Source organism: Elephantulus edwardii, unplaced genomic scaffold, assembly GCF_000299155.1.
Source record: "Elephantulus edwardii isolate Elephantulus edwardi_28Jun2011 unplaced genomic scaffold, EleEdw1.0 scaffold00082, whole genome shotgun sequence".
NCBI lineage: Eukaryota > Metazoa > Chordata > Mammalia > Macroscelidea > Macroscelididae > Elephantulus > Elephantulus edwardii.
In genome coordinates, this window is record NW_006399832.1 from 1937010 (window position 1) to 1948480 (window position 11471).

Below are 11471 nucleotides of genomic sequence, written 5' to 3' on the forward strand. Positions count from 1 at the left end.
AATAATAATTATATTGTTCAAAATTCTCACTGGACAGTATAGAATTCCTATTAATATGTAGATTCAAATGTATTAATTTTAATTGAACAGAGTTGTTGAAAGTGAATTTACACTAAAATCATATTTAGCTCTAATATCACTTATTTAATATAACTTCTAGTCATAAATTTTTAAAATAAACCAAATTGGATCATTTAAAGCATAAACCGGTTCTTTCTGAATGAAGGAAATGAGATCTTTTTCAAAACAAGTAGTCAATTTTTAAATGATGCTTCTGATGATATTGCTCCTTAAAAGCACACTTGCATACCACACATCCACTCATTCACCCCTGCCAGAAAGGAATTTCCTCACCAAAATTCTGATTACAGACTGCTGTGGAAGGCTTGTTTTGTTTAATGCGAAATATTGCCAAAAATTACCTCCAGCTTTTTGAAAGTTTGAGTAAATACTAAAAAGTACTTAAAAGGTCAGTTCCCTGTTTCACTGCTATGGATTACTCTAACATGACATGTTTGTCACCTATTGTGAGTTGTGAAAATCCCCCTGTATCCAATGTGTTTTGTTTGGATTGAGATGGCATGCAGTTGATGGCTGTGACCTTCATGGTGGCTTAGATCCCTGGCTGGCACTGATTTTTGATTTAGTGCCGATCTGCTGCGCTTGTCACAGGCTGCAAGGTGCTTTCCATGCACTAATGGAACAGCTCAAGGGCAGAGGGGCCCTGTAAATGTCTATCTCTCACCAACCACAGGCTAAATAGAGAGGCGAGTTTTCTACATGTGAATGACAGACTCTGAGATTACATGCAGGAGGTAATGCAAAGTCTTAAAACCTGCACAGACTTGGAGAAAATAACAAGCACTTGCAAAGTGCAAACTCTGAGGTTATTCTGCCTGTTAATGAATATGTATCTGTACTGTTAAAATGGAATATTTAACACAAATACTCATAATACATCTTCATTTGGTGGCAGGAAACTAACAATCAGTTGATGTGTCCTTTGGTTCAACTATAGATGTTAATAAATTTTGCCACTTAATGATGTCTTCAACAGAAAATTGCATATGTCCAAACTTTTTCCTTGTAAGAAAACAAAAAATGGCTTTATAATTGTTTTGGAAAGAGATAAATTTAGAGACAAAATATTACATCTTGGCCTATGTATCATCTTGGCTATGCATTTGACCACTGAATGGTGTTCCAGATATGGGGGGGGGAGGATAAATTTTGCCTTCCAAATTTACAATATTCTCTCTAGGTTAGGTAAGAATTATTGATGCCAAGAGGCCATCCATTCTTCTAGACTCAGGTTAAATACTGTTTCCTCTAGAAGCAATACCTGATATTTTTTGTGATTCTGCATCCCATTAGGACATGCTGGACCTTTTATCTAAGACATCTCTACAGTCAAGATCATCAAACTAATGTTCCATACACATACTATTCAGCTCTACTCTATATTCAATATATATTCTATATACCCTGATAGTCTTTTGACTGACCACAAAGAAACTCAAACCATTCCATGCCAATTTCCTTCATAATACTCTCAGTTACTTTTTCTTATCCTTTGATTAATACAGGTAAGGTATTCACCATTTACTGAGTATCTATTATGTACCAAGTAACAAAAGCAATTATTATATCATTTTATGGATTTCCAGGAGGTAGCAGGCATCATGCGAGGGAGTACCTGAAGCCAATGGAGAAACATGGTACACTTGCTTGGATGGAGAAGTCATTTAAACCCTTGTTTATAACCTTAAAATAATCACAGAAAAAGTAAGGAATACTATGTAAAAGCTATGTGAATTTTAAGAGAAAACAAGACAACTTTGAAAAGTCCCACTTTGAGTAGACTGTTTCCAATCTCCCAGAGCATCTATCACTGAAGCCTTGTATGTTGTTATTATTTTTAACAAGTTTCTGTAGTGCTTCCAGATTAAGGCGGACTAGAAATAAAGGGTTAGTAGTCTATTTTTGAATGTCAGCTAATGAAAACCACCCTATAAGCAAGTCTGATCTCATTGTGCCTGGGGAACCCATGAGTCAACAGCCAACTCAACAACAGCTAACCACAAAAAGCCTTTCTAGAAAACTTTTAAATTTTAAAAATTGCTTTTAAGATCATTACACAGATCCAAAGGTACTATACAACTTTTAAAATCACTCTTAATATATGCATCTTGGAATGGAAATAAGTTCATAACAAAAGATAATGTCAAATGCAAATAAAATTAACCCAAAACAAACTGCCCATTTTGAAGGCTATTAAGAAGGCATTTTTTTCTTTTCTTTTCATTATTTATTACCTTTTGTAAAAGGAGTTTTTCTTTTTGTTTTTAAGGAATTATGCCTTAAAATTCCAGCATTAATTTTTCTTTATGAAAACAGTACAAATATCCAACCACAATCAAATGGATTGAAACTGTGGAACATTCACATGATGGAATACTATACAGTTCTCCAGAGCAACAATTCAGAAAATTACTATATAACTTGGGAGGAACTGGACAGCATTATGCTGAGTGAACTAACTTAGTCTCTACATAACACCATTATTGGAGAAACAGAAAGATAACTAGCAAAATATGTATGAGGATTCAAGGAGGAGAGGATGAAAGCAGAGGAGTGAGGCTGGGCAGGGGGAAAATCATAGGGTCACACAATTTGGCTGGTGGAGGGAGAGGTGAGTAATGGAAATGGGAAAGAAAGGCAAGATAATGGTAGGCGTAGTTCATGATAAAAATTAATATTTTTATGGAAAGTTAATTTTATAATTAATGGGAAGGATTGTATGAAACACAATATGAATGAAGGGTCGTATGAAACACAATGTATAGGAACTTTGTAAGCAAATCAATATAAAATTAAAATTTTTTTAAAACCAATGAAATACAATATAATAAAAATAAGAGCACATTATCCAAAACTGTTGAGATATCATATTTCTTTAAATAGATGGTATTTTTCAGTTACACACTAACAAACACTGTGACACTAATGTGCCAAATGGGATAATGATTGCCCATTGTGAACAGTGTTTGATGAAGCTCTCAAATTAAAACAAGCTTGCAAGCAGCAGTGGCATCCACTTCTAAAATAGCTTGCCTCCAGAAACTCTATGAACTTAGAGAAACAATTAGAGTAATACATGTTCAGGACTTTCATTCATAGGGTTGCTATGAGTCATCTACAAATTGACGGCACTTAACAACAATACTAACAAACACAAAATCAAACCCTCCCAAAAAATATAGGTATGTGTAATAAGTAAACCATTAGTAGGACAAAAATAGAAAGAAATATTTGTTAATTCAATGAGTGGGAGGGGTGTAGGGCGAGTGTGTGTGTGTGTGTGTGTGTGTGTGTGTGTGTGTGTGTGTGATGTTCAGTTGGCAGCTGGGGTTAGGAAAAAAGTTAAAAGAATATGTTCTTTAAACTAAACATTAAACATTTAAATTTGCTTATGTCGAGGTAGTAAATGACTTGTTCTCTATCATATTTGTATGTGTATACTTCCCCTGACACACAGACCTGTCATACCACACAGTATATAAGTTGACTGCAATCAAATCTATGCATGTGTCTTGGCCTGGGAGCCTGGTTTTCCTGACAATCCACATGGTCTGAGGGGCACTAGAAGTCATTTAGAGTTAAATGGCACTCCATGTGATGGAATAAGACACTTCCATCAGTTCATGAAAATGAGAAAAAAATAAATACCAACCTTCAGAGAATAATCCAGTATGGAACAAAAATCTGTACATGAACAAGATTTTATATCTTGAATCATATATTCTGAAATCCTGTGCCATATTAAAATGGTAAAACTAAATGAGATAGAGAAAAAGAGTCCACTACTGCAGAGTGCTGAAAAGCAACGATGTCAGTCTAGAGGCCAAGGTAGCACCTAATTACTTGCGATGCATCAGAGAGCCGGACAATGGCTAAGGATGATAGAAAAATCAAAGCCTTCAAATTGTGTGCTGGAGAAGAGTCTTGAACATACCATGGACTGCCAAGAAAACAAATAGCTCTGTCTTGGAGAGGGTGAGACCAAGTATCTCCTTAGAGACTAGGATTTTGAAGCTCCATTTCACATACTTTGGGCACATGATGAGGAAAGATCGGTCCTTAGAAGAAAGACATCATGCTTGGAAGGGTGGAGGGATAGTGCAAAAGAGGGAGACCCCAGATAAGATGGATTGATACAGTAACTGGGGTGATGGGGGTAGGTGTGTCAGAATTCGTGAAGACTGGCTCAGTACAGAGCTGCTGTACAGAGGGTTGCTATGTGTCACAGATGACTCGACGGCACATAACAACAACTCTATTTATACTAGTTTCACATATTTATTCCATTTCTTGGTGGTCCTACTAGGACAGTTGGGGGCTCTAGTGGCCTTGTGGTCAGGAGTTGCATTGCCAACCAGACAGCACAAGGTTTGAATCTGCCAGGTGCTTCATGGTTTTAAAATATAGACAATCTCCTACTGTGTGAGTTACAGCCTCTGAAAACCCACTGGAGGGTCAGCTAGGAGATGATCATGACTCAATGGCACATAACAACAACAGCTAGGACAGGTAATTAACAGTTCTAGATTTCCCATGCTTTGGAGTTCTGAATAATTGAAAAACACAGGGAACACCAATATATAATTTTTGCCAAGGTATTATATTAAATCATTGCCTCCTCAGTGAAGCTCTCATTATAATAACAAACATTATAACTGACTGATTTACATTTTGGCTGTTCTACATACAGGTTTTTTTCCACTTACCTTATAGGGTTCTTGAGTAGGTCTTATAAAGCCACCAGGAATGACACGTTTATATATTTTCACCTTATCCACTATTGTTGTTGTTATGTGCTGTCGAGTCTATAGTTAACTAAAATCTCTCTATTTAAAAGATGGTTGATTTATGCTGAGGTTGAAGTATCCTCACTCCTCACAGAATCATGTGACCAATCACGTTGTTGTTGCATACCACTGAGTTGAAAATGACCCATAGCTAACCCTCTAGCAGGTTTTCAGAGGCAGTTAATCACACAGGAGGAGATTGTCCATTCTTCTCCAGCAGAGAGGCTGGAGGCCTTGAACTGCATGCTTTTGGGATTGCAGCACAGCTTCTTGCCACAAACCTACCAGAGCTCTCTATTGTAAAACTTTCTTACATAACAGTGTACAAACACTTCATGAACAGAAACATTTTAGTCACTTATCAAGTGGTATATTCATAATTAAATTATGACTGAAGTAAATGTGAATAGGTAAAAAATAAACTAAAAAATAATTTTTAAAAATATGAACGCACAAACATTTTTCCTCAGATGAGGAATGAATGCTATTCTGAATCGTCTAAGAAGAATCCTGTATAAAATCAGTATCCCTACATTCTTGCCTCTAGAGGCTGATTCAATGTTTGAGTAAAAATTTTGCATTTCAATAAGTACTCCTCTCACTCCCCTTTTATCCACCTCTGATGAAAACCTCTCACCCTACCCTCATCCTAGTGTGAGAATGCAACATCCATATACCACATTTTGAAAAGCACTGAGTTAGAATCAACTCTACAACAGTGGGAATCAATGGGGTCATATAAAAAGAGAGTTACATAATCTTGTTATTGGTTGTGTAAGCAAGCCATCTTCTTTTTTTTCTTCTTTCTGGTTCCACAGCTCCCAGGTGAGTTGAGTCTAGATCAGTTCATGCTGACTTAAGATCATGTTAAAGATCCAATGCACACTTCCTCTAAAGCAAGAAGTGATAAAAATTTTCGCTTACAGGGTGTTTGGAGATTTAAGATGTAACCTTAAAGTTTAACCCCTGAGGGCTGTATAAGGGCAGGATCAGGCTTATAGATAATGAAATGTACAAGACAGTGATACTGTCCAACAAGAATATGATTCTGCCATGCTCTGATCCAGGCAGAACAAGCGGTTGCTGAGGCCAAACCATGACAAGGACTAATTTTTTTTTTGTCTGTGACATTGGAGAATTTATTCAAGAACAGTTCTCCTTTGCGCCAGGATTTCCACAGTACAGCTGCAAAGGTCATTTAGTCCTTGGTACATCTGCTACTTAAAATTTCTCAAATGTGTAAAATAAAGTTAGCCTTTCTTCCTGGCATTGTGGCCTAGATGAGAGTTCTGTGAGCTGGGAACTAAACTCCATGTCCCTATTTCCTCTGGATCCTATACTTTTAACAGTGGTCACTCTGTGGTATCTCTAAGTTATCTCAATAGCAACTTTTTGTATAGGACTATAAAGTAAAGGAGAAAATTATTTCCCCTAAAGCTTTCACTCAGAGAGTCTTCTTGAGAATTGAATGATATGATGCCCTTGAAAAAATTCTATATATTCAGACATCACAAATAAAGAATTTATAAAATAGTAGGTAGCAAAAAGGACTCAAACAGTAAACATTCAGTTGGGAAGGTTCTATTACAGAAGTCAGCCAACAGAATGTCCTCCCCTAGAAAACTCCTATGTGTGTTTGGCTTCCCCTCCCCCACCCTTCCTAATCTGGAAATACAAACACTATATGCTACATGTACTAGACTGCTCAGGACCATGTCAGAAAAACTCATGAACAAGAATACAGCACTATTTTGTATTCATTTCAGCAATAACAGACTGCACATGGAGCGTTTCCAGTGCTGGGGGCACCGCATCAGACTCCAAAACATTACTGTGTCTTGTTTTTCTCAGGTTATTTCCACAATTTATTTTGACATTTTGTGAATTAATGTTTTCAGGTTCTTTCATCAATGTAACATTAAAATTCCTGTGAAATATTAATGAAATAATGTTAAAAAGAAAAATGTTTCTATAATACTGCAACATTTTAATGCCTCATTAGAATCATTAGCAATGCTAATACTAGAGAACTTCATCTTTCAAGGATCAAAAATATAAATCATAATAAAATGTTTGTTTACGTTATATCTGTAGAAATAAATTGTCCTGTCTTTCCATATGGGCTTTACATATTATATGGTGACACACAAAGGTCACACTATTGAATGTATGTAACTAGCCCCATCTTTGCAAAACCATCTTACATTGTCTTATTTTATAATACTCATTAAACATTCAAAATATTTTTTGTGTTTTTCATTTATGAGAAAAATATATGGTTTGCCTATCAACCAGTCACAGCTTTCATGGAACTCAGGTTGCAAACAATGACATGCTTCACTGACCTGAATGACTTACAAAAGCCATTTATATTCAGTACTCTCATTTATGCTATCTTTAAAAATGAGTAAAAGACATATATTAATAGCAAGAAACTGGTAGAACGATTGCATCACTACCCAGCTCCAGACTTATTGCAACACTTCATTCTCCATCAGTTGAACTGACATAGGAATGTAAATGTCGTATATAATAGTCATATAAAATTTTACTATGTGAGTAGCTAAGGCAAGTGTGACAGTTTCCCTTTCTTTGTTGACCAACTTTTATTTGGAAAGCAAAAGGGCTCAATAACATAACAAAGTTCTAGTTGGTTTGTTATTGAAGGAAATTTCTCATCATGTGATAGATAGGTAAGTGGAAGAGGAATGTTCCCTTAAATAAGTCCATGGAACTAGTGAAAATTACACAATATAGCATAACCTCTACAAACAGCCAGATCTAGAAACCTAACACATTTCTTTTTCCCTCAGAATAATTCAGTATATAGTCTTATAGGTTTAGTTAAAGATTGAAACAGAAGAGATTCGTGGTTGCTAGAGACTTAGGGAAAGGGGAAAGGAATGAGTAAGTGGAACAGAGCATTTTTAGGGCAATGATATTATTTTGTATGATGCTGTAATGATGAACATATGACTATATGCATTTGTCAAAACCTGCTGTTTTCACAAGACAAATTGTGAACTCTAACATGACCTATTACCTATGGGACAGTTCCGACTTGATGGCATACAACAACAACAAATATTGGAACTATTAACTTCAGTTAATAATATTATATCAATATTGGGACATAATTTCTATTAAACAAAATATATTAATAATAGAAAGGTGTGCAGGGAAGGGGAAAATAAGAAAACTGTCAGGATATTCTGCACAATTTCTCCAGAAAGGAAAATTGATTCAAAATAAAACCTATTACAAAATAAACAAAGATTTACCCAGAAAAATGTCTTGAACCATCCCTAGATTAAAATATGTATCAGAAACCTAGCCAAATCCGATCTCTCAGGCACAGCTATCTGATGCTCATTCTGTTGAAAATTACTACTTGCTAATGTGATTTTCACTTGGGCCCGATTCTCTCAGGCTTTCTATCATGGGCTGTGCTATTTGAATGTTTCTTTAGGGATGAATATCAACCAAGGACTTATATATTTTCTCATAAAATATATCATACAAATGCCCATTATTATTTATTTGTAATAATTACCGTTATTACTCTAGTCATTAAATCACTAAAAGATGATCTTTCTCATTCAATGGAGAGAATTACAAGAGTTAGGGACAGTTGCTTACAAATGTAGTCAGAATAGATGATTTGTAAAATGCAATATTCAGTAAGGAGGGGAGATATTAAAATGCTATTCATGTTTACATTAGCATGTGCAAGCCACAGTTTTGAAATGTTAAATGTGTTACATAAACTATTATTTAAAATACATAAAATACTAAATTCTTCCACTTCAAAGACTAAAGCATGCATTCCAGATTAGAATACTTAATTTGACATTTTTTATTTAAACTATAATTTTACTTATATAAAGAGCTAATTAAGAATTTTTAAAAACACCTAAAACATTCAGGAAATAGTCAATCTCTAAAAAATGGTAAAATCATTTGTTAAAAATTTCAACTACATCTTCCTTAGGCCATCCATCCCTTTGGAGAGCAAATTAATTGTTCCAATCCAGTAAGCAACAAAAGAAATAGTCGACAAAGGGTGAAATATGAACATAAATTCTAAGTTTTGAATTTACCCTATTTATCTTTAATGTAAGATCTCATGACCCACTAAAACTCAGTTCACAGTGTTTTATGAAAAATAATGGCCAAAATTGAATGTCTTAATTTACATTTAATGCAATTAAGAATGGTTTAAATTAAGACTGATGAACAGCACACACAGATGTCAGTCAGTTTCATCAGAATAAATTGAAGTCAGTGTCAATGAATGCACCACTGATAAATTCCACTTTACATAAAATTAATAAAAATAAGGAAATATAATCCTTAACTAATTGCAAAATGGTCTGGAATTCCCCAGAATTTTTTTTGAGGGGGATGGATGGAAGGAAATTCATGTAACTAAGAAAACCACACTGTTGTCTCAAAAAGTTTGGGGTTTTTTTGGTGTTTCCCCCAATAGTCAGATAATAGCCAAAGTGGCTACCGATGTCCCAGTAAAAAAAGACCTAAAATATCAAAGGGATACACAAATTATGCAATTATTTATGGTGGGAGCTAAAGAACAAAAGAGGAGCAGAAAATTTCTAAACTATTGCCTCCACAACTGTTAGGTACCATCAAGTTTACTACAACTCAAAGTGACTCTATAAGCAAAAGATCAAAAGCTTGCCTCAAAATCTACTGTCAATACATGTGAGAGTCAATTCTCAGAGAAAGGGAAGACAGTGTTTTTCAATTAAAAAAATATTGGGTTAATATTTCCATTATCAGTGTCTGAGTAAATAGGGAAAATCCTTAGCTTTTCAGTCACACAATTCTACAAAGTACTATAAAAGAAATCAGATCAATTCTATTGCTACCAATTGGTTCCAGCTCATGGAAAATCTCCATCAGGTTTCTGAGGCTGCAAATCTTAACAGAAGGTTATCTCAGCTTTCACCCACAGAATGGTAAGTTTGAATTTGATCTTTTGGTTGACAGCTCAACATTTAACCTACTACACCATGGGCCTAAAAACCAATCTTACGGGGTTTGTTGTTGTTGTTGTAATGTGCCCTCAAGTTGCCTGTTAGTGACCCTGTGTACAATAGTTCTGAACCCTGCCCTATCCTAACCCAATGTCATTATCTCTGACACACCTACTCCCATCGCCCCAGTCACTGTGTCAGTCCATCTCATCCAGTGTCTCCTTCTCCTGTGCTGTCCCTCCACCCTTCCAAGCATGATGCCTTTCTCCAAAGACTAGTCCCTCCTGGCAACATGCTCAAAGTATATCAGATGAAGCTTACAAATCATTGCCTAAATTATTCACTATTGCAGGAATATGGAAACAGCCCAGATGTCCAACAACAAACAAATGGATTGAGAAGTTGTGGTACATTCATACAATGGAATACTACCCAGCATGCAGGAGCAATAATTTTGTAAATTACTACCTAACTTGGGAGGAACTGGAAAGCATTATGCTGCGTGAACTAACTCAGTCCCACAAGGACAAATATTATATAAAACCATTATTATAGAATGAGTATGAAGACCTAAGGGAAGGTGGAAATTGAGGGGTGAGGATGGGAGGGTTAGGGTTTTAAGCACAGGGTTGCACAATTTTATGGGTGGGTGGGATGAAGGAAATGGGAAGGATCTTTTGTGGAAAACAATGTATTCAAACTGTAAATAAATCAGAATTTTTTTTTAATGTAGCCGAAAAGGAACAGCTTTTCACCCCACCCTCTCCAGAACAGACCTGTTTGTTTTCTTGGCAGTCTATGGTATGGTCAAGTCTCTTCTCCAGCACCACAACTCAAAGGTATCAATTCTTCTGTCATACTTAGTCAATTTCCAGCTCTCTGATGCATTGCAAGTAAATGGGAAGACTGTGGCCTGGATTAGACACATTTTAGTCTCATCTTAATCTCTTCTCCATCTATCATGATGCTGCCAAATGGCCCAGTGGTGAGAACATTTGTCTTCTTGATGTTGAGCTACAATCCATATTGAAGATTGCAGCAAATGCCTCAGGTTCTCCTCAGATTCAGCAAGCAAAGTTGTGTCATCTGCATAATACACGTTTTTGTGAGTCTTCCTCCAGTCCTCATGCCACATTCCTCCTCACAGAGCCCAGCCTCCTGGATGATCTCTTCCGCATGTAACTTAGAACGGTATGGAGATATGTTGCATAACTGGCATACACCTTTCCTGATTTTGAACCATGCAGTGCTTCCTTGCTGTGTTCCAATGACTGTCTCCTGGTCCAAGTATAGGTTTCAAAGAGCACAATTAAGAGTTCTGGGATTCTCATTCTTCTCAAGTTTAGCCACAATTTGTTGTGATCCACAGAGTCAAATGCTTCTGTATAATCAATGAAATGCAGATAGGCATTTCACTGGTACTCTTGGCTTTCCACCAACATCCATCTGCTTTGGTGATAATGTCCCTAGTACCATGTCTCTTCTAAACCCATCTTGCACATCTAGCAGTTCTCTGCTGTTGTACTGTTGCAGTTGTTTTTTAATAATCTTCAGTAGGATCTGCTTGTGTGTGATATTAGTGATATTGTTTGATAATTTCCACACT